This window comes from Sminthopsis crassicaudata, chromosome 6, assembly GCF_048593235.1.
Source record: "Sminthopsis crassicaudata isolate SCR6 chromosome 6, ASM4859323v1, whole genome shotgun sequence".
NCBI classification, from domain to species: Eukaryota; Metazoa; Chordata; class Mammalia; order Dasyuromorphia; family Dasyuridae; genus Sminthopsis; species Sminthopsis crassicaudata.
The window spans coordinates 234828926-234851864 of NC_133622.1; the positions used below are offsets into that span (position 1 = coordinate 234828926).

The 22939-nt window shown below is 40.7% G+C and overlaps 1 long non-coding RNA gene across 2 annotated transcripts; it reads right to left on the minus strand.

The window, feature by feature from the left end:
• Positions 1 to 10258: 10258 nt before the first annotated feature.
• LOC141545964 (uncharacterized) lies at positions 10259 to 22421 on the minus strand. 2 transcript variants are annotated; one of them, XR_012483195.1, is made up of 3 exons: positions 21689 to 22421; positions 16907 to 17179; positions 10259 to 10399 (listed from the first exon to the last, which is right to left on the minus strand). It is a non-coding gene; the product is annotated as an uncharacterized LOC141545964 (long non-coding RNA). The 2 variants fall into 2 exon arrangements; XR_012483194.1 differs by having other exon boundaries at positions 16883 to 17179.
• Between the last annotated feature and the right edge of the window lie 518 nt (positions 22422 to 22939).

Sequence of the window (22939 nt, forward strand, 5' to 3'; positions counted from 1 at the left end):
TTACAGTCTGCAAAGCACTTTCTTCACCTACACTAGTGATCGTCACAATGCTTTGTACACAATAGGTGCTTAATAAATGCACTGTGAATCATGAAAGGCTTATCTGAGGTAGCTGATCCAAGTCCTAAAGACCAGAGATGCTAAGTGGTTGTGGTCATACAGCCAATAAGAGGCTGCCCAGAGAATCCAACTCTTCTGACTTCAAGTTCAGTTCACTTGATGCTAGCCTATATTCATTTTGTGCAGAAGGGAAAAAAGAATCTAGGTTCTCTCCTTTGCTTCGTATCTTTTGTTGAGGATTAGGGAAAGGAGGTGCAGTATAGAATGGTTTTTCTGCAGGCAACAGGAATAAAGAATAAAATATGGAAAGGTATTCATTGCTCATGGTTGGGTGGTACCCACATAATAGTTATATTTTTAGAGCCAAAAAAGATTTTAGAGGGTCACTAATCCAACCTCTCTGATTATATATGTGAAGAAAGGTCCATAAATCTTACCCAAATCTACACAGGAAGTGAGTGGCTAATCCAAAATTTGCATCCAGGCCCACTGGTATTTTTCCCTCAGCAACATACTAATGATACTAAACTAATTTACCATTTTGGTCCTATAGCAATCAAACTGCCAGTGGGTTACTTTATAGAACTAGGAAAAACAACAAAATTCACTTGTAGGAATTGAAGATCTAAAACAGTAACCCCAAAAAGAAGGAAAAATAGGAATGAAGGGGGCAGGGTATTATCCATTTCGTGAGGCATAAATCATTCACGAAGAGAAAAACAGCAGTGGGAGAAACTAGGTAGGATCCCAGAAGGGAACACAGCCAACCTACCAGCATCCCACATATTATGGTGTCTGAAAAGTCTCAGTGCATTTTTAAATGTTAAATTTTAACTTAAAAATGCCCCAAGACTGGGAGAATAAAGGCAGTAAGCCAAAAGAGCTCTCTCAACATTCCCCCAAACAAATGTAAACACTCCCTGTGTGTGATCCTGGGCAAGATACTTAATCCCAATTGCCTCAGCAAAAATAAATAAATAAAATAACTCCTCAGATGCAATTTTGGAGCAACAAAAACAAAAAAAAGGTCAGGTGAGACTTTTTTTCAACCTAAGACAGCTTAGGAGGGCTACAGGAGGGGGACCTGGCCTGGGAGCATTCCAAGTGGGGCCTTGGAAGTGACCCAGCAGCAGCTCTCAGCTCTGAGATGGTTAGGGAGTTGGGCAATTACTCGGAAAAAAGATTGCGAGGAACTTCTGGGATGGGTGAAGCTGATGCAGCTCTTGCCCATAAATGGTCCTGGGTTACAGTTCTAGGGCAGAGAGGAGCACTTATGGTCGGTCACAAGGGAACACAGTTTTAGAGAGGAGCACTAGCTCCTGGGACTTCAGGAGAGCAGGGGCCTGGTCACGTTCTAGAGCCAAGGGAGCACAAGGGCTTGAAGCTGCCCAAGATCCAGGAAAAGACTCTCCAGTGCAAATACCAGGAGGGCAGTGAGCACTCCTCTCCAGATCATTCAGCCTTAGAAACAACCAAAACTCGCAGACCCCCAGAACTAGCTCTGAAAACAGCAGCCCCCGAAAGTCAGAAGCTTGAGAAAGCGCTCACCCCAAGGTGAGCAATAACGAACTTTAATATGAAGTTTAATAATAAAAAGAAATGGGCTGAGAAAATGAATAAACAAATAAAAAACTTGACCATAAAAAGCTACTACCAAGAAAGAAACTCAAAAGACAATATTGTGAAAACTACAACCAAAATCTCAAAGGAAAAAACGGTAATTGAATACAAGCCAAACAAGAATTCCCAGACAAGTGAAAGACAAGTGCCTCAGTTTCTTCATCAACAAAATGTGTTGAAAGAAATGGCAAACCACTGCAGTATCTTTGCCAAGAAAATCCTCAATGGGGACACAAAAGTGGAACATGACTAAATAGCAACAGGATCCTAAGTGTCAAGATCCTTTCAGTAGTGCTTTTTTTTAATTTGCTTTTTTTTTTTAGTAATATTCTTTTCTTTTTAAATTTCAAGTTTCAAAGTCTCTCTCACACACAATTCTCCCACCCAGTGAGAGGGCAAGAAATATTATATCAACTATACAACATTTTATCAGTTATATGACTCACACTTTTCAAAAATGTTCTTTCTTAATATGAACTTAGCAAATAAACAAGGAAAATGCAAAGAACAACAAAGATCATTAATTCAATCATGAGCATCTGTAACACATTTTCTTTTAAAATATGTATATTAAATTTAATATAGCATTATCCTGTTAGCATATCTTTACAATATGTTTTGTTTTCTTCTCTGTATTTTTCTTAATGTTCTTCCTTCCTCCCTCCCTCTCTTCCTCCCTCCCTTCCTTCTTTCCTTCCTCTCTTCTTCGTTTCCTCCTTCATTCCTTGCTTCCTTCCTCTCTCCTTCCTTTCGTTTCTTCCTTCTTCCCTTCCTCCCTCTCTTCTTCCTTTCCTCCTTCTTTCCCTCCTTCCTTTCTTCCATCCTTCCTTCCTTCTATACCTCCTTCTACTCTTCCTTTCTTTGTTTTTTACATCTCTATTACTTCCCACTAAAAGCCCTCCAAATAAAACCCTCACTAACAAATAAGCATAGTTGAGCAAAATAAACCCAGTCTATAATGTCCTGCCAAGAGCTTTCTTTTCCAAATTGTATTCACATTTATTTTTTCACTTTTAGTTGCTCACAGAAAACTAGAAGACCTCAATCAGGACTTTAGTGGCAATTTATATAAGCAAAGTCCCATTCCTTCTTTTAATCTGGGTGTTTGGCTTTGGTTTTTGCTTAGTAGTGGGAAAAGATGAAATGACTGAGGAAAAACAAAAGTTCAGTCTTCTGAGAATATGGATTTACTAAGCCACAATGGCCTAACAAAGCAGGATTAAGCCTCCTCAGCTTAGGGCTGGACCCCAAATACGATAGACTTTTATACATTAAAAATAATTAATCAAGTAAGGCCAATTAGTTAAAAGGAAATGATACACTACTAGTCAGTCTAATTTCTAATTAGGGGAAAGATTATTGGGGACTTTCCAAATCAAGAGGGGGAGAGAGAATGGGTACAATTCCCTGAAACCAGAAATAGAGGTGTCCCACTCCCCCATCTCCTTGTGTCTATAAACAAAGAAAGTTAGAAACAGTAACTGATTGATAATATGGGACCAGTTTCCAGGTAAGATATATGGATTGTTTGAAATGGACAATTATTAGAAATTTCCTTGCATCCGTTTTTCAACCTGGCTGGATATCTGGTCAACATAAACTAGAGTTTTATTTAGGGGGTCTGGAAGCAGCAGGTGGTCCAGCTCCCAGACATTCAGGGCTAGGGTCAAACAATGCAATAAGGTCTTCTCCCAATTCCCACAATTGAATAAAGTTTTTTTCCCTACAAGATAGAAGTCAGACCAGACTCCCAATTGAATAAGAAGGAAACTGAGCCAGAGCCAGCATTGAGTCATAAGACAGAAGTCAGTGTGGTCCACTTGATGCTCACAATTAGAAAGTTAATGTTCTAACTCCTTCAGTTTTTGGGGGTTTGTTGTTGGTTGTAGAATCTGAAGTTAAAGATCCTGGGTTCAAATCTTGATTCTGCTATTTACTAGCCAGATAATGGGCCACTTCCAAGTCTCTGGACTTCAGCTTCCACATCTGTAAGAGGAGGGATGGAGGTGGAAGTGGGACTGTTGTTGAGTATTATCTTTAAGGTGGTTTTTCTTGCTCTCCATCAAAGGTCCGAGCTTTTTCACTATTCACAAAGCAGCAAAAGGTTAGATATTATAAGATCTTTGGTAGATTTGCATGAATTCCTTTCTTCTAAAGGACAGTCAAAACAAAGAAAATTATTCTGAGTAGTAATCAACATAACCATCCGATTTAAACACAGGTTGGGTGAATTTTTTTTTATTGTGTTTAAAAAAGGTCCAAGATAGCTTCGGTTCTTCCCTTCCCCTTCTACCTTTTCCCCCCAAAACGGGCAGGGCAGGAGAAGCTAGGAACCATGTGTGCTGCTGGATATTCAAGTTTGTCTTTTTCACACAAACTGATACTGAGCAAAACAAGCAGAACCAGGAATACATTGCACATAATAACAGCAAGAAGGTGCAATGATCACTTATGAACACTTGGTTCTTCTCAGCGGTTCAGTGATCCAAAGCAATCTCAATAGACTTTGGACAGACAATGCCATCTGCATCCAGAAAAAGAACTGAGGAGACTGAATGTAAATCAGCACATGCTCTGTTCACTTCTTTTTTCTGTTTTATTTTTCTCTCTCATGGTTTTTCCTTTTTGCTCTGATTGTTCTCTCCCAACATGATTCATAAAGCAATGGGTATTAAAAATAAATTGAATTCCTCAAAAAAAAGTTTGCCTTTGTACCATACTTAGCTTAAAGCAGTCGTTTGATTAGCTCTAGCACAATGCTTGGCACCTAGTAGGCTCTTAATAAATGAATATTTATATATTGGATTTAAAACATATTTAACATATTTTGGATGTTATCCAGGGGAGGAGGTGGAGGGAAGAAGGGGAAAATTTGGAACACAAGGTTTTGTAAGGGTCAATGTTGAAAAATTATCCTTTCACATGTTTTGAAAATAAGAAGCTTTAATAAAAAAATTAAAAATCAATTAATTAATGTTAATTGACTATTAATAATGTTTAATCCTAAGGAGAAAGAAAATTCACTTTCCCTAAGACAGAGAACTTTCTGCTGAAAGTTCCCACAGCCCCTGTGATTTCTTTTAGTATGGCCTGTCCACCTACTCATCTCCTTCATAGATGGCCATGATCATAGGATAACAAAGAAAGCTTTCATTTCAAAGAAGGAAGCAGGCTGTAAGTTAAGAGAAAGCAGAGCCAAGAGCTTTCTAAATCCATTTAGGATTGTAAGATCTTAGATCTGGAGCTAGAGGGGGACCTCAAAGGCCTTCTAGGTCAATACCTTCCTTTTTCAGAGGAAATAACTGTAGTCCGAGAAAGAGAGATGCCATCTTCAGGGTCAGAAAGCAATTTGTGGTGGAACAAGGACTGGAATTTATCATTGTCATAATAACAAATCATTTCTGTGGTACTTTCAGGTATGGGAAGGGTGTTCCCCACAACTATTCTAGAAGAAACAACAACGATTGCAACTGCGTATTGTTATTGGGAAGCACACTGGTGGGGGCTCATGAACCATGGTGTTAGAGGTATTATTGCACTACAGAATGACTTCTTCAAGCTAAAATCCCACCTTCTACAACTGGAAAGTCCCTCTTAATTCTAGTTCCTTCTCCTGAATGATTATTTCTTGTTTGTCCTATGGATGGTTTATTTGTACAATTTTATTTTCCTGGTTTTTTTCCTTCATTCTACTGTGAATTTCTTGGGGGCAGGGATTGTCTCTTACCTTTCTTTGTATCCAATACAATCGTTGTTGTTCCTTCATTTTCAAAGAGAACCAGAGATGATATGGGATGACGCCTTGATTTGCACTTAAGTTGAATTTAAGTGAGGCAAAATTGCACAAATTTCAAAAACTCCTTCCTGAGTGATCAAAGAGCAACAGTGGTAGGACAAAGGATGCTTGGTGATGGTCCAGGATGCACCGGATGGATCACTTTGTCGTCTTTGATGTGTGACCGAGCTCTAAGCACTCCACAGCATTGGAACGAATTTCTCTTCTGCCCATTCTGCAGAAAGAAGTCTTCATGTGCCCTAACTCACCAACTGCTTTGAGGTCTATCAGTTCCCCTCAGCCCTAGCCCATCTGCCAAGATAGTTTTACCAGGTGCAGCTTCTTGGAACCCCAGGGAGAGGCGGGTGAGCAGCCCTGAAAAGAGCTCAGCAAGACCTCCTGCCAGTTCCAATGGAGATGAAGTGATGGAGAGAGCCGTCTGCACCCAGGGAGGGAACTGAGTGTGGATCACACCATAGCATTTTCACTCTTTTTGTTCTTGTTGTCGGCTTGTATTTTGTTTTTGTTCTCATTTTTTCCCCTTTTTGATCTGATTTTTCTTGTGCATCATGATAGATGTGGAAGTATGTATAGAAGTATTGCACTTGTTTTTAACATATATTGGCTTAATTGCCATCTAAGAAAGGGGGTGAGGCGAAAGAAGGAAAAAACTGCTGTTTTGCAAAGGTGAATGTTGAAAATTATCCATGCACATGTTTTGAAAATAAAAAGCTTTAATAAAAAAATAAATAAAATTTTTTAAAAAGCAACTTGCCTAGAGCGCGCGCACACACACACACACACACACACACACACACACACACACACTCGACCTCCTGCCAGAGGTCCTAGTCCTCTTTTAAGAGTAACTCTGTGAAATGGTCCCTCTTATATTTTTTTCTTTTTCTTTTCTTTTTTTGCTAAGTCCATTGGAGTTAAGTGACTTGCCTAGAGTCACACAGCTAGGAGGTATTAAGTGTCTGAGCCAGATTTGATTTTAAAAAAATTTTTTTAAGTTACTTTCCAACACTTATAAGATTTTGATTTTTAATTTTTTTTCTCCCTTCCTCCTTCCCTCCTCTCCCCAAGCTGGCAAGCTATCTATAAGTTATACATGTAGAGTTGTCCCTGTAATCCTATTGCTCTGAGCCCCCACCAGTAGACTTCCCATTCACAATCAGCTAGGTAGACTTATGTGGCTTGTAGCAAAGGCATTTTACATGTGAGGAAACTGAGACTCAGAAAGATCACGTCAGCTGGACAGCAACAGGGCTCGGACTTGGTCACAGGCCTCGGACTTGGTCACAGGCCTGCTGACTCTGGCTCCTTCCAGCGCATACTGTTAGCTCTATGAATTAAGTGTAGGAGATGATATCTCTGTCTAACAAAGGCAACACTGATGCCCAGAGAGTTTACGTCACTTCTTCAGGATCACACAGTAAGTCAGTGTCAGGGTAGCCTGAACCCGAGCTCCTTGAAGTCTGTTTGTTGGTGTTGTTCTTCACTGGGTGACCTTGGGGAAGGGAGCTGCCTTCCCACCTGACAGGCTGGCCCTGCTCTTAGCCCCAGGATGGGCTTTCCTTCAGCCTAATTTAGAAAGAAAACCAAGAGTGAAAGAGGGAATTGAAAATCGGGACAGCCGGTCTTGCTGTTTCTGAATCAGCTAATGCTGAGAAAGGCGTAGGTGGAAAACATAAACTCCAGCTCCTGTTTTTCTCTGCATATGTATGTGAGAGAGAGAACCAGAGAGACGGAGACATATGGAGGAGGAGGGGCAGGACCCTTCCCTGAGTCAGAAGGATGGGGTCCAAGTGATCACTAGCACTGAGAAAGACTTTTTTTCATTTATTTGTTTGCAGAGGCAATCGGGGTTAAATGACTTGCCCAGGGTCACACAGCTAGGAATTGCCAAGTGTCAGAGGCTGGATTTGAACTCAGGTCCTCCTGATGTCAGGGCTGGTGCTCTCTCCACTGCCCCAGAAAAAGACTTTAAATGCAAAGCTGTAGCTAGGGTGGGGTGACAGGACATTGTTCCAAAATACTAAAATTTAAGGGCAGCCAAATTGCACAATGGAGAGAGTGCCAGACCTGGGGGTCAGGGAGACTCATCTTTCTAAGTTCAAATCCAATCTCCCTTATTGTGTGTGTCTGGGCAAGTCACTGAATCCTGCTTACCTCAGTTTCCTCGTCTGTAAAATAAGCTGGAGAAAGAAATAGGGATCACAAAGATTTGGACACGGCCGAAATGACAAACAACAACTCAAATTTAAAGTCTGCTGATCTCACTTGTATTCTTCCAGCAATAGAAATGAGTGAATGAAAAAGTGATTGCATTAATGCATTAAGGACCTACTATGTGCCAGGCAACATGTAAAACACAGATGAAAGTAAGAGGGATAAAAATGACAGGCCCATCCTCAAGGAACTCATACTCTAATGGAAGGATTTGTTATATAAAAGAAACCCGGCTATAGAGAAAGTGAAAAGGAAAGTCCCTCAGTGGGTGAGATGGCAATGTAGTAGGGGTCATCCATCTCACTGGATGAAATAGATTTCTATCTCATAAGTCAAGCCTCCTGGGTGGGTTCAGGTGGTCTTGGGTGGGAGCAAGGGATAAGGTAGGAAGGGTCTCCAATCAGGGTGGATCTTCCTGCCGCCTGAATATCTGGATGGATTCTGGGACAAATGACTTTTCATTTGTGATATTTGATTCTGACGCTTTCTATTTGTGTAATCTTGGGTGACATCCTTAAACTTCCTGGCCCTCAGTTCCCTGATCTGTAAAACGAAGGGGTTGGGTCTTTGGGACTCTGAAAGCCTGGAGTTCCAGATCTATAATCTATGACCTAGTTAGCAAGAATAATTCATGAAGAAGCTACTCCCATGGCCTACTTCCCCCAACTCACTTCTCTCCCACCTGGCCCTGCCCAACTTTCTCCCCACCCTTCCCTCAGCCTCCTCCCCACAGGGCAGCATCCCTAGCCTCTTACCCACTGGGCCTGTGTCCCTAAGTTTAAGTCCTCTTCCCCGATCCTCCCTCTTTCCCCCATCCTTGCTTAACGAAATTTGTCTTGGGCAGCTGATATGGTCAGCTGCCCGCTGCTTTTCCCAGGCTCACCCATCAAGAGCAGACTTGAAGAAGCAGATTTGGCCAAGGGAGAACAGCTGTCAAAAAAGAAAAATTGTACCAGGAGGGGAGTGGGGGGAGATGGGATGCAGCCATTTAGGAGAGCCTCCACCCAGGGCAGGAGAGGAGGGCCTGGCTGAGAAAGGGAAGAAACCCTGGCTTCCCATCAAGCCAACACAAGAAGCACTCCTGGGAAAGCCAGACGAACTTAATTCCTCTTGAAGGGCTTCCATGACCACCCCAAGAAAGGTTGAGGAATTTTTAAACCCCCATAGCAAGTGTTTTGAACCTGAGCTGGTTCTGAACAGGTTCGTGGAATCAGACTGAAAAAAAAGCCAAATTTTCAAATTTAGGAAGAGCTGTTTGCTCATGTCCATTCATGGCCCTCTTGTGTGTTGATTACAGGAAGCCCTACATGACGCCAGAATAAACCCTTCCTTCATTAGCAGCTTGAAGCCACTTTTAAAAGCCAATTTTAGCCCCTCCAAACCGCTTGTGAGCCGGGCGACACGAACCCTCACATCCTGGCAAGCCCATCGCCGGGGACTAGGTGGCCCTGGCCGGGGGCAGAAGCTGACTGGGAAATTCCACAGCCCCGTGGCCCTCTGGCCAGTTCAGCTGGTTAAAAGTCATAAATCTGCCATACTTTATTCAGTTTTTGTTCCGGCTTGTTTAGGTGTGTACCTATCATCCAGCTCTGAACTTAAAGATAGAAAGCCAAAAGAGTAGGGTTGCAAAATTCGGTTCTGCACATATATATTGTACCTAGGATATACTATAAGATATTTACTATGTATGGGAATGCCGCCATCTAGGAGGGGGTGGAGGAAAGGAGGGGAAAAATTCAGAACAGAAGGGAGTACAAGGGATAATGTTGTAAAAAATATATATATATATATACCTATGCATATCTACTGTCAAAGAAAATGTTATAATTATAAAAATTAATCATAATTTTAAAAAAGAGAGTAGGGTTGCTCTTAAAAGAGGTAACTCCTTCACAATAAAGGGGGATTAGAAGATGTTTTGGAAGACCAGAAGCTCTTGACCATTTGCTCAGGAGATTCTCTCCCTCCTTTAGGAGAGTTTGACCAAAACTGGTCAATGGACGGTCTAGTCTGAGAATAATCGACTTCAAGACATACAGGTCCCCCAACCTTTGAAAAAAAAAAAAAAAAAGACCAGATCTATGATTATAAAGGTAGAACTGGACTCTGACTTCTATTGGTCTGGGATAAACTGGGATAAACAACTCCTTTACTGGCAGGTAAGGCGAGTACTCAATGGTCATCTTGGGAGAAATTGGGGGAACCTCAAACTGGGGAGCAGAGCACGTAAAATTCTTCCCTCCCTGAAAAAAACAAACATTACAATCTTTCTCAGTAGAGAAATGAAATATACAAGTTTTTGTGCAGATTTTTTTCAAAAGATCCATGTTTAATCTCAGTGAAGAGTATGGATTTTTGGTTGTTTAAAAAATGTTCCCTTCAATGGAAATGCTTCTTTTTTTCCCTCTTTTTCTTTCCTTTTTTAAAAATAGTATTTTATTTTTACAACTATATGTAAGGATAGTTTTCAACATTCATTTATGTAAGATTTTGAGTTTCACATTTTTTTCTCTCTCCCTCCCTTAATTCCCCCTTCCCAAGACAATAGGCTATTTGATATAGGTTAACATATTTAATGGAAATGTTTCTTGTCTTTTCTGTGATTCTGCATTCTGTCTGTTCAGTAAAAAGATGTTTAGTCCTTAAACAGAAATGAAGCTGGTTTTAAAGTTTTGTCTCAAGAAGAAAAAAAAAATTGTCTCCAGTGACCTAAGAATATAGAAAGAAAAAAAAATGTGGGTTTACAACTTGAAGTTTCCAAGCTAAACTCTATCTTGTGCTGAAAAATGGCCTTGATTCATAAAAAATGAGCATTATCCAGAGAATTTTCATTCAATGATTAAAAATGCATTAGGTGTTATCAAGAGATGTACGTATACTTTAATAGCTACTATTATGTATGTACATGGATATTTCTGGGTGTAGACTATATTTATATTCTGTATATAGTTCATGTTACTATTGACTGCAGTGTTTTTACTAAAATCAGAGAAGAAATGACATTTTCATATCTAGAAATACACTGTATAGTTACTCCCAATGTATTGTATATGAAAGATCTTTGTGTGTGTGTGTATGTGTGTGTGTGTGTGCATATTCCTCCAGAATAGCTCTAAAATATGATCATCACTTAGTACTGGTTTTTAAATAACCTACCATGAGATGAATTTTAATAGACTTTTTTTTATTCACACAAAAATATCAATGTCTGTTTAAATTAAAAGTAGTTTCAATGTTTTAAAAAATGGCTTTTGCATATATTAGCTTATCTTTTTCTCTCCAAATTGGGGGGGGGGGAGTCTTGTTAATATCAAGAGGCAAGGAATTAAGAAAATAAGCAAAATTTCATTCTAAGAGTTTGGCTACCAGACCACAGTAAGTTTTTCTGAATTATTTAGCAGCAATTAATTACCCAGCTAATTAAATTCCTAAATAGGAATTGGACTGTATCATGCATTTTCAGGTTCTTAAGTTAGAAACAAAACTTGAAGGTTTTACATAGTAAAATGAGGCTCTGCCTGTAACCTGAAAGTTTCAGCTCTAATTGAGCTAATTTGAAAAAGATTCAGTGGAGGAAACTAGAACTGGAACCAATTTGAAATGTGAACTTTCTTCTTTCCTTCTGTCTTTCTTTTTAAAATAAATTTGTGTTGATTTTTTTTTCATTTGGAAACATGAGCTTTCAATCAAAGAAATCTGATTAGATTTTAGATATTAGAAATTAGATAATTAGATTATCATTATTTAATATCTAATTAGATATTAGAAAGAAAGAGAAATATTGAATCAACATAAATTTGGGTTATTGGGGGTAGGTATAGGAAAAAAAAAAGAAATAAAAGATAATTTATATTAACCACGTAGACTGGAGGCTCAGCTAATAGGAATGAGGAGTGTATGTAGGGCTTATCATTTAGAGCCAAGGGAAGCCATTTCAATTCCAGATTCCCCACCAACATGAAAATGGAACTTGGGAAAAGTTTGTTTAAATGGGAACATATAAAGCCCTCATTTTTGCCAGCCATCAGATTCTCCATTAATGACCAACTTAAAAGAAGGTGGAAAAAAGGCATGGGGGGAAAAAAAAGCCCAGATTTCAGAAAATATTGCAGAAGAGTAAGAAAGTTCTTTAAACCACACTGAGAGAAAAGGAATATAGCAAAGTTGCCATTAAGCCGTAAACGACCCTTAGAGAAATAACAATTTCTTCCTTAGGAAATTGGGGGTTGGGGATGGTTAATAATTTCCAAGCTTACTTTTAAGGATAACTAGTCTTCTGGCACCACACACTTAGTAGCTGTGTGACCCTAGACAAGTCGTTGAACACTATTTGCCTCAGTTCCTCATCTCTAAAATGAGCTAAAGAAGGAAATGTCAAAAACACTCCAAGAAAACCCTAAATGGGGCCACAAAGAGCTGGACTTGACTGGCCAACCATAAAAATTGTAAATGTGGAAAAGTAGGTAGAATCACATGGCGATCTTTAAAATTGAATTATTTTAAATTTGGGTCATAGAGATTTGATTAAATAATTGGGAAAATCATTATTATAAAAATAGATAAAATATTACATTACTATTATTCACAATGTAATTGACCTGTGCTCCAAAAAGTAACTATTGCTGCCATATCTTTTTAGCTGTGAGGGAAAAAGAATAATTACTCTCGTCTAGTTTCTGGATCTACCCGTTTGGGGAGTTGCTATAGAATACCCAAACTGGTGGATGAATAGAATGATTTTTCATGGGCCTGGCTCAAAGATGCATTCTACCCATTTAGACTGATGATAGGATTTGTGTTCATGTTTTAAGTCCAGGAAATTGCTCTATTAAGCTTTTTTGCATCGTGATTTTGGAAAAGAAAATAGATCACATGTGATTTTAATTTTTAAATGACAGTTTAATAGGATAGATCTTAAGGTCTGAATGCTGCCATTATTTATTAGAGACTTTCGTCTGTAAAACAAATTGCTCTGATTATTTACTGTCTTGGGTATTCAATTATATATGCTCTGGTTGTTTAAAAAACAAAACCAAACTAATGTATTTGGAATCGGTAAATAGTACAGCAGACTTTGAAAGCAGACATGCTGTGAAACTTCAGGAATTGGAACACGCTAACTTTGGGACGATTATCTGTGGATGTTTGTGAAGCCCTAGAGCGTAACCCCAGACAAATGTCCCAAGAACCCTTCTCATCAAGGTGAAGCGATTCGCCATTATTGGAGAACCGTGAAGGCCCCTTCTGGAGTGAATGTCAACCTGGCCTCTGGAAAATCCAAAGTTAAGTGAAAATTCAGGCTCTTTGTTTGGCAGACTGCCGGAGCTTTCAAGGAAGGATTTTTCCCAGTCTTAGGCCATCTTGGGACCAACTGGGTAATTTAGAAATGGAGATCCAGGTTGACAGCTTAACCAAACATTGCAGCCTTTCTCACATGTCAGGAAGAATGATTATGACTTAATTTGATTTTTTTCCCCCCAGCTTCAATTGGCCATTCTACAAGACTGTGTTTTTCTGTGAGGTTTATTTTTTGTTATTTCTTATCTTTCCCATTAGACTCAGAGGAGATTATCTCCTTTCTCTTTGTATTCTCAGTGTTTAGCACAACAGCCTGGCACGTGGTTGGTGCTTAATAAATGCTTGTTTACTAGCTGACTGGTGGACATAATGCACTTTAATGAAGGGAGGAAGGGGAATTTTGTGTTATTGGTGTTCTTTGGCTTTGCCTGGGAAAATACTCTAAGCTAACAAGGCAGTCAGGCGGATGGGATGCTCCACTTGAGATTAGCAAGACCTGAGTTCAAATCCAATACAAGACAATGGCTAGCAAGGGAACACTGGCCCAGAAAACTAACCTCTCTCAGCCTCAGTTACTCTGTTGGTGACAGGTGGATAATAATATCCATTTCCCAGTGTTGGTAGGAAGATTAAATCCATATGGCGTCTTACAAACTTAAAAGTGTTTTAGAAATGTTAAAATGTTAGCCATTAAGACAGAGAGCTCCATACATGGCAGAAAGTTTTCTGATGATCATATAAGTCGATTTTATTCAAAGGACTAAATGTTATAATATAAATGCGTTCTGGTTTAAAAGGACATGTTTAAAAGGAGTTTACCCCCACTGCTAACATAGCAAACTTCAAGGCAGCTTCAAGTTAAACAATTGAAAGACTTTCATGATCAGATTGCTTCCTCTTTTAACCAGTAGAGTAAGTGCCGGGAGCCAGAAGTGAGCTCATGGACGCTAAACTGTAAAAGAACTTTGGAATCCAAAGATTTAGAGTTAAAAGGACTTAGTGACTGTGCCAACAATCTCTGCCCTGTCCAGAAAACAGGATATCCAGCTCCAGGGCAATGAGCCTGCGTCTTGTGGTGGCTACGTGGCCAGGGCAAGAGATTGTAGTTAATCCCTGATGGGAAAGAGACTTCTGGGAAGGATTGTGAAAGGCCTGATTGAAAATGTGAGGTACATTGATAACAAGCCGTTTGGTAACTAGATGTTAGAGACATTGATTGTTATGTCTCTTTGGCTGCTGCTTCCTACCACAGTAGCCAGCACATGATCTTTCAGAAAGTGTTTGTTAAACTGGTTACAGAACATCCGTAATGATTTATTGTGCAGACTGCTGCCAGTGATGACCCTACTCTCTTTACAATGATGTTGCTTTATGGGGGAGTAGATTTACCTAACCCACCTTCCTGATTCTGCTGATTTATGATAAAACCATAATGTCATTTTATTACAGAATCTAAAATTGGGAAGAAAGGAGATATTTGCAAATGTTATGGCTGGGGATTTTAAAATGCTCTTTTTAATCATCTATGGCTTCCCACCATGCTTATTGCTCTAAGACTGGAAAAGGGGATAAATTAACTTTCTGATTTTTACAATGTGCATATAAACTTGAGATGAGGATGCACTTGCTGTTCTTGCTAAGACCTATTGGATGGAATAAATAATAGCAAGAACATTGTCTGGGTGAGTTATAGCTTTATTGGAAGAAAGCGTGGAAGGATTCCAACTGCCTATTCTGTTGTACAATAACTAAAAGAATGAACTGACCAACAGAAGAAAGTTAATAATTATTATTGTTGTTGTTGAGTCATTTCAGTCACATCCATTCTTGGTGATCCCATTTTGGGGTTTTCTTGGTAAAGAAATTGGGGAAGTTTGCCATTTCCTTCTCCAGCTTATTTTACAGATGGGGAAACTGAGGCAAACAGAGTTAAATGATTTCCCCAGGGTCATACAGTTAATCAGCATCTAAGGCCACATGTGAACTCAAGTCTTGGTCAAATCAGTCTAGGTTGCCAAACAGCTGTTGCACATGGGACCTAGTTCCCTTTTCAGTGGAAAGTTCTCCAAACATGATTGCTGAATTCCATCTTCTTGCCCCCCCCCAATACATTTTCTCATTCTCCTTGGAGACGGTTGCTTTGGAAAGATTTCTGTAGCTGCTGATTTCCATTAAGTAAGAGTGATTGTTATCTATCCCAACCAGTGAAAACTTAAGCTACTTTCCATCTCTCCCCAGCCAGAAGCATCCGGCACTGACAAATTATAAAGGTATTGATTTATTAAAGTACATTGTCAGTGTCTGAGTCAAGCTAAGTCAACAAGTCACATTCACTAGCATTTATTAAGCACTTATTATGCGGCGGAACATTGTGCAAAATAGAGGATCTACAAATATAAGCAAAAAGACAGTCAGTCCCTGTTCTCATGGGGCTACTTTCTCATAGGAGAAGATGACAGCTAAAAGGAAGTTGGAAAGGCAGGGGGAGGAGAGGGAGAGAGTGACTAAGTGCAGAAATGAGGGATGGCTGTTCTGGCCCTTCCCTCTGGTTATTACTGCTTCCTTCCCACATCCCCAGAAGTCACTCTGAAGGTCCTCTGGGTATACTGTAGATTTGCTTTATCTGCATCAAATTGTGCTGAGCTCCTTGAGACCAGAAGCTATTTTCGTTTTTGCCTTGGTATCATCGGTGCTTAGCAGCATCTTGGAACACAGTAGGCATTTAATAAATGCTTATTAAACTGAATTGAAATGACTAAGAAAATGAAAAATTAAAACAACTTCTGAGGTTTCACCTGCTTCCCATCCATCAATTTTGCAATGATGATCAAAGACAGAAATAGGCCGCCTAGATGAATTACGGGATGATAGACATACCAACAATAATAAAAGCAATAACAATGGCGTTTATATAGCACTTGAAGGTTTCCATAGCATTCTATGTGTGCTCCTCACAACAACCCTGGGAAATAGGTGCTGTTATTATTCCCATTTCATAGGTGGGGAAACTAAGGCAGCCGTCCAAAGATTAAATGACTTGCCCAAGGTCACACAGCTCATAAGTTTCTGAGGCAGAATTTGAACTCCGGTCCTTCTGACTCCAGAGCCAGCATTCTGTCCCTTGAGTCCCTGGTTGGTGGAGCTTGGTCCTACCTCTATGGAAAAACATTTGAACTTAATTAAAAGATGACTAGCCTGTTCATACAAGACGAAAAGAAAGACCCCATATATTAACAGCAAAATTTTTATAGTAACAAAATTTGAAAGCAAAGTATTCGTCCAACACTTCCAGAAGAGCAGACTAAATAAATACAGCATTGTGTGTACTATAACAATGGAGAATCATGGCTTTGTAAGAAGAAAAACAAAGTATACAAGACAATAATGCAAATGCAAATGACACTAGAAAACCATGAAGCTCAGATTAGTTTCTTGGACCAAAATTAAAAGTAAAAGATGAAACACACTTAGTTCTTATTATATTTTATCTATCTATCTATATATCTATATATATATATATATTATAGATTTATATAAAATAGCTTTTTATTTGTTTTGCTGAGGCAAGTGGTGTTAAGTGACTTGCCCAGGGTCACACAGCCAGGAGGTGTTAAGTGTCTGAGACCAGATTTGAACTCGGGTCCTCCTGACTTTGGGGCTGGGGCTATCCACTGCTCCACCTAGCTGCCCCACACTTAGTTTTCCTTGATAGAGAAAAGGCGGGGACCTCCAGGAGCAGAATGTTGTATATGTTGCCAGATTTAAAAAAAAAAAAAATTGGTCGTTATGTTTTATTTAAAAGCAGTTTTCCTTTGTAACAGGGTGTGGGGAAATTATTGCATTGTTTGAACTTAGTCCTGTGTGGCTGCCAGACCAGATTTATTTAATGCTTACCTCAGGACATCAGGTTATACTGACCTCCGGATCTTCCAAGGGAGGGAAGCTCCCTGCCAGGAACCTGAGGCGCTTTCTCCCATTGAACATCTCCAACAATCTCTGCTGCTCTTTGGGAACTTCTTCCTGCTAGCCCATCCTCCTCTTCCTTTTGTTTGAGCTGGGTATAATGTAAAACTTGGAGAGGTTGTGGGTCACAGTTGGGATCTCCCCTGTGATGGAGCGCCTGATAAACTTCCTTCCAAAGCTTCTCTCAGTTTGGGATTTGTTCTCCATCAACAATAAATCACACAATGACTATGAGATCAAAAATAGAAGTAGAAATATTTTTTTAAATAACTTTAAAATGGTAAGTCAAGAGGCCTGACTGTCTCTAATTGTAACCCTAAATGTGGGCCAAGTCTCCTGTCCTTGCTGAACCTCAGAATTTTCAAATAACCAAGTCGTCCCACCCAGTTTCTGCTGCCATATTGAAAAGGAAGCCGGGCACCCCCAGCTCAGGTGTTCGGTTCCCCCCCCATCCCGTAAAATAGGGCTGAGATCCAATATCTCTACGGTCCCTTCCAGAGCTGTCATTCTCTAATCCCCTAGTCAGATTTCTATTGACACCACCTGCCCAAGTTAACAGTTTCTTAATTTAGCTAATGGCTCCCCTCTTCAAATTTGGATATATTAACATTAGAAAATGTGTTTGCTGAGCTTAATGAATTGATTAATAATATTTATCTTCTCTCTCTTGTTCCAAAGTCTAGTTTCTGGGATGTTTGTTTTGATTTTTTAAATATTTTTTCTTTTGTTTGATGTTCTCTGAGGATAGGAGATTTGTTATGGTATACTCTGAGCTTGGCATTCTGAAACCTAGTGCCAGTGCCAGGCTGCACTACAGCCTTTGGTTTGCTCATCTGTAAAATGGGTATCATCAATCCTGGCCCTGCCTATTGGGGAGCTCCACTGAGATACAACTGTGGAGAAAGAAGCTTCCACACCTGGAAAATCCCAAAGAAATGAGATGTCTTATTTAAAAAATGGCATAATCTTTACTCTCAAGGAACTTCTCATTTAATACAAGGGTGGGATGCACGCCCAAAAAAGTATAATCCAAAGCCAAGAGGGATAAAGACAAAGATTTTGGCAAAACCCTTCCATGTACCATGAGAAGCCATTCCACTCCGGTGGCTGATGAACCAATTCAAATGTTTCCATTCCTAGTAATTCTGTCTTTGGTAATATGACATTGAAACTCATGACTGTGTCCCAAGTTGGGGGGAATGCTCTAACCATGGCAGAAGTGAAGGGGAAGGAAGATGGGAGTTGAAAGGTCAAAGGGAGGCTCTGAGGCTGAAGATGATTGATCCTGGAGGGGATGGGGTCAAAGGCTCACTCAGAGTTTGGAGCTGAGGGTACGATGGGGGAAGAGAGAGAAAGGAGGAGAGGGGGACTTCCTCAGGAAGTGGGAGGTGAAGACATCTGTGGAGGAGGAGGATGGAGAGAGCTTCAGGAAGGAGGAGAAAGTTGGGAACATTTGCCAGGGGGGAGAGTCGATCAGACATAAAGAATTGCCACGTGTCTTGCTTATATAACACAGCTTTTTCAGCCATTCCTCAATTGATGAGCATCCCTTCAATTTCCAATTTTTTGCCATCACAAAAATAGCTGCTATAAATATTTCTGCAATGTGGGTTCTTTTCCCTTTTTCTTTAATTTATTTGAGAAACAGACCTAGTAATGGTTTTGCTGCAGCAAAGGAAATGAAGTTTTATAGCCCTTTGGGAGAATTCCGAATTGCCCTCCAGAATGGTTGGATCAGTTCACAACTCCATTAACAATGCTAACTAGACAGTCTAGGGAAACTGACCTAAGCAGGATGGAATTTGCATCAAAGGTCCCAGGTTCATTTTTCTTTTTTGTCATATTAGCCTGATAGGTACCAGGTACTTGAAAATTGTTTTAATTTGCATTTCTCTGATCAATAGTAATGGAGAGCATTTTAATGACTATATCTTTGATCTGTCTGAAAACTGCCTGTCATCTTCTTTAATTACTTATCAATTGGGGAATATTCCAAGGGAGGGATTATTAACCCCATTTTACAGATGAGGAAAGCTATACCTAGAGACCATTTAGTGCTTGTCAGTAGTTGCACAAGTGGCCATTAACAGAGGCAGAATCTGAATCCAAGATTTCCCCACAACAGAGTGTTCTCTAAGTAAATATTGCCCACTAAGAATAAAGACTGAACAAATGTTTGTATAAGGACTGAATGTTTGTATAAGGAATCGTGGGTGACTAAGCCTCCGCCATGTTGGCTTTTGTTATTATTATGATTATTATAGTGTGTGCGTTGATGTACATTTGTGCTCCCTAGTTCTCTCTCTGGATGCAGATGGTGTTTCCATCCAACGTTTACTGGGATATCTATTATTGTGGAAAGACCGGCCCCAGAATGAGGTTTTGCAAGGGTTAATGTTGAAAAATTATCCATGCCTAGCTTTTGAAAATGAAAAAGTTTAATAAAAAAATAAAAGAGATGATTGGAAAAAAAATAAACAAATATCATCTCCTGACCTTCCTCATCAGGACAACAATCTCCCAGAATCGTTGTAAGAAAATTCTGCAAACTGAAAATATTTCTTTAGGAAAGGAAACATTTTATTCATATTTTAATTATTGCTATAAATTGTCAGTTATTGTTTATTCATTATTTATATTATTATGAATTACAAAGCCTGCTATTATTCAGCTCATAATCGTGTGCCTAAAACAGACACACATAATAGATAACAACTTCTTCATTTGGAAAATGGGATCCCTACGAAACCCTCCAGCTTACTTATTCTTACTCTTTGTGACCCCATTTGGGTTTTTCTTGGCAGAAAGCCTATTTGCCATTACCTTCTCCGGCTCATGAGAAAACTGAGGCAAGTTAAACTAGTCCAGGCTCTTACAGCTCGGAAATATTTGAGATCTAATTTGAATTAAGGTTTTGCTGACTCCAGGTCAGGTGCTACACAACCCAGCCGCCCCATTAAGTACTTTCCGGGTAACCAAAACACTCCCAAACCTTTCATCTTAATTTATTTCTTCATATATATATATATATATATAATGTATGATGTTATATAGTATATTATTATAATGAAATTATAAATAAATTAGAAGAACATAGCATAGTCCACCTCTCAGATCTGTGGAGGAGGAAGCAATTTGTGACCAAAAAAGAACTAGAGATCGTTATTGATCACAAAATAGAAAATTTTGATTATATTAAAAAGTTTTATATATAATATCATCTATAATATAAATACATACATATATTACATGCATAATACATAATATTATGCATATTATATGTATAAATAGTTGTTTATTTGTTTATTATTATCTCACACAAACCCGTGACGTCTGAAGAGCAGGAATTACCAGCAGCTTTACCGATAAGGAACAGGAAGATGGAAGCTGACTTTTGGAGACCACACTCCCAATAAATAGCAGGTTCGAGGCCCCAGCTACTCCTATTTTCTGCTGCTAAGTTCAGAAATCACGTGGGAGGGGCTCTTGCTTAGGAAAGCACCAGGACAGCTCCCACAACACCCGCTAAGGGGCTTGAGGACCTGCCTGGCCCTGGCCCTGAGGACCACGCTGCACCCGGGGATTCTGCCACCAGGGGGCATGATCATCTCAGATATGATGGATGCTCTGGGGGCTCCCGGCAGGGATCAGCTGCAAGGGCTCCAGAGCCCCCTAATCCAACTGCTCCATTTTAGAAGGAGCAAATGGAGGCCCAGACACGTGCAACTGTTTACCCAAGACCTCACAGAGACTAAGCAATGGAGATGAGATTTGATCTGAGCTCCTGGACAGTGGAACCACAAAGTCCCTTCCAATAAAGAAAGCCGCCTGTTGGGCAATCAGAAGTATTTGGGGCAGTCTTTGGAGTCGGCTCCATGGTGAGCTCCCATCCAGCCCAGACCACACTTCCTGAGACAGGACTCGGCCTCCCACCTCCTGTTTCTGCCATGAGCCCATCAGGGGAGGACCTTGAACAGCGGATTCCCCTCAGTCCCCTTCATGGGGCCTTTCCAGAAAATCTGGAACTCAAAGTTTTAAAAACCAATGTCAAAATTTGTTTTCACACGTAAGTGGGGGAAATAAAATACTAAATTAAATAACAGGGAAAAAAGAATGCAAAGTCCTTAAAAATTGTTTGTTTTGGAATATTCAGTCCCATGGCTGGGCAATGCAAATATAATAAAAATGATAAAAATTTAATTGCTCTTCTTTGTATCTATAGCACTTTCTCAGTGCCTAAAATATGATAAGCTATTAATAAATACTTGCTAACTGATTATACTTCAAATATATATAATAAATATTCATTTATTATGTATAATATATAAATAGTACAATTATTTATAATAATAAAATATTTTATATAATAAATATATATATATATAATAAAAATAAATGATCTTGTCCATTTTAACTAATTTTTTTAAAAACTTTTTTACATTGCTGTCACTTCTCAATGATTTCCCACAATCCTCCCTAACTTTCCTTCCCACTAAGAAGTACGATAGAAATACCATGGTATACCTCAGGAGGCATACCCCATTCCACCCCTGTAGTCCACCACCTCTCTGCCAAGGGGGGAGAGGTGGGAGTCACAAGTCCTCTAAAACTCTGGCTACTTACGGCAGTGATAAGAGTTCAGATGCATGGCTCTCTGAGGAAAATTTTATGTGCCTACAACAAGCTTTTACATTTAATCTATGTCATTAACATTTGCTCCATAACCAAGAAACATACATCAATCCCAGGCAGCATGTGCTGATTTCCTAGAGGTAAATTTGACGATCTTCGGGTTGTTTTCTTTGTATTTATTAAGGTCGCGTCTAAGTTCTGATTGTATTCTTATGAATCATCAGGGAAGAAAATTCCACCCCCTCTCTCAGGTGCTTCCTCCAGTGCACAGAGAGATGTTTCCCAAACCCGATCTCAAACTCTGCTTTCTTGTTGGAGGGGTTGGGTTAAGTGAACCGCCCGGGGGCCACAGCTTGGGAAGTTTCCGGAGCAGGATTGACTCCTGGTCCCGGCCCGGTGCGGTAGCCGCAGCCATCCGCCGCCCCGCTGTCTGTATTTAAGAGGCAGCGTCAGCTCCTTCTCTGGAGGCAGAGCAGAGACTTCATCTGGAGTCCTTTGGAACGCTCTTGGATCGTTCTTGCCATGTTTCGCTGTACAATCTCGCTGCGGCTGTGTACAGCGTTGTGTACAGCATTCTCCTGCTTCTGCTCACTTTCTATCAGGTCCTGAGGGAGCCTGAGCCCCGAGTCGGAACCGGTCCGTGGGTGCACCTGCGGCTTCGGTGGCACCTAGCATTACAGGGGGTATAGAAGTAGCCTCGCATACCATAGGTGCTCAATAAATGCTCGCTGCCTGCCGGGCGCAGCCTGCTCTGCAGGGGACTGGGCGTCAGGCTTTCTCAGGCGATTGAGCCCAGGCCAGGCTCCACCCCACGCCTCCCTGAAGAGCCGAGCGGGCGCCGGGCTCCGACCTTCCGAGCCCCGCCCCCTGCCGCCCAGGCCCCGCCCCCTCCCTCTCCCATTCCAGAACTGGATTTTGAGGGGGAGGCGGGGCCCGGAGGGCGGGAGCCAACCGCATCGAGGGGAGGCAATAGCAGCAGGTGGAGCGTTCTCGCGAAGGCAGGAGCACGCGTGTCCGCGCAGCCCGGGCCAGCCCAGTACCAGATGCTTCCCTGGCTAGTCAGAATGGAAAATGAAAAGCATACGTAGCCCGAAACCCCCGGAAAGCCGACCTACGCAGGCGCAGTGCGTCACCACCGCCCCGCCCGCGTGTCCCTCCCCCTGCCTGGACCGACACACATGGTGGGAACGTGAGCGGGCGGGACCTGCCCCGGGCTTCTGGGCCAATCAACTCCCGGAAAGCTCCGAGCCAGTAGAACTGGCGCTCTGAGAGCAGCGGGGCGGGCCGGAAAGCATAGGAAAGAGGTTACTGGTCGAGGTATCGACAGGGGGCGTGTCCTGAGGGCCCAACCTGGGC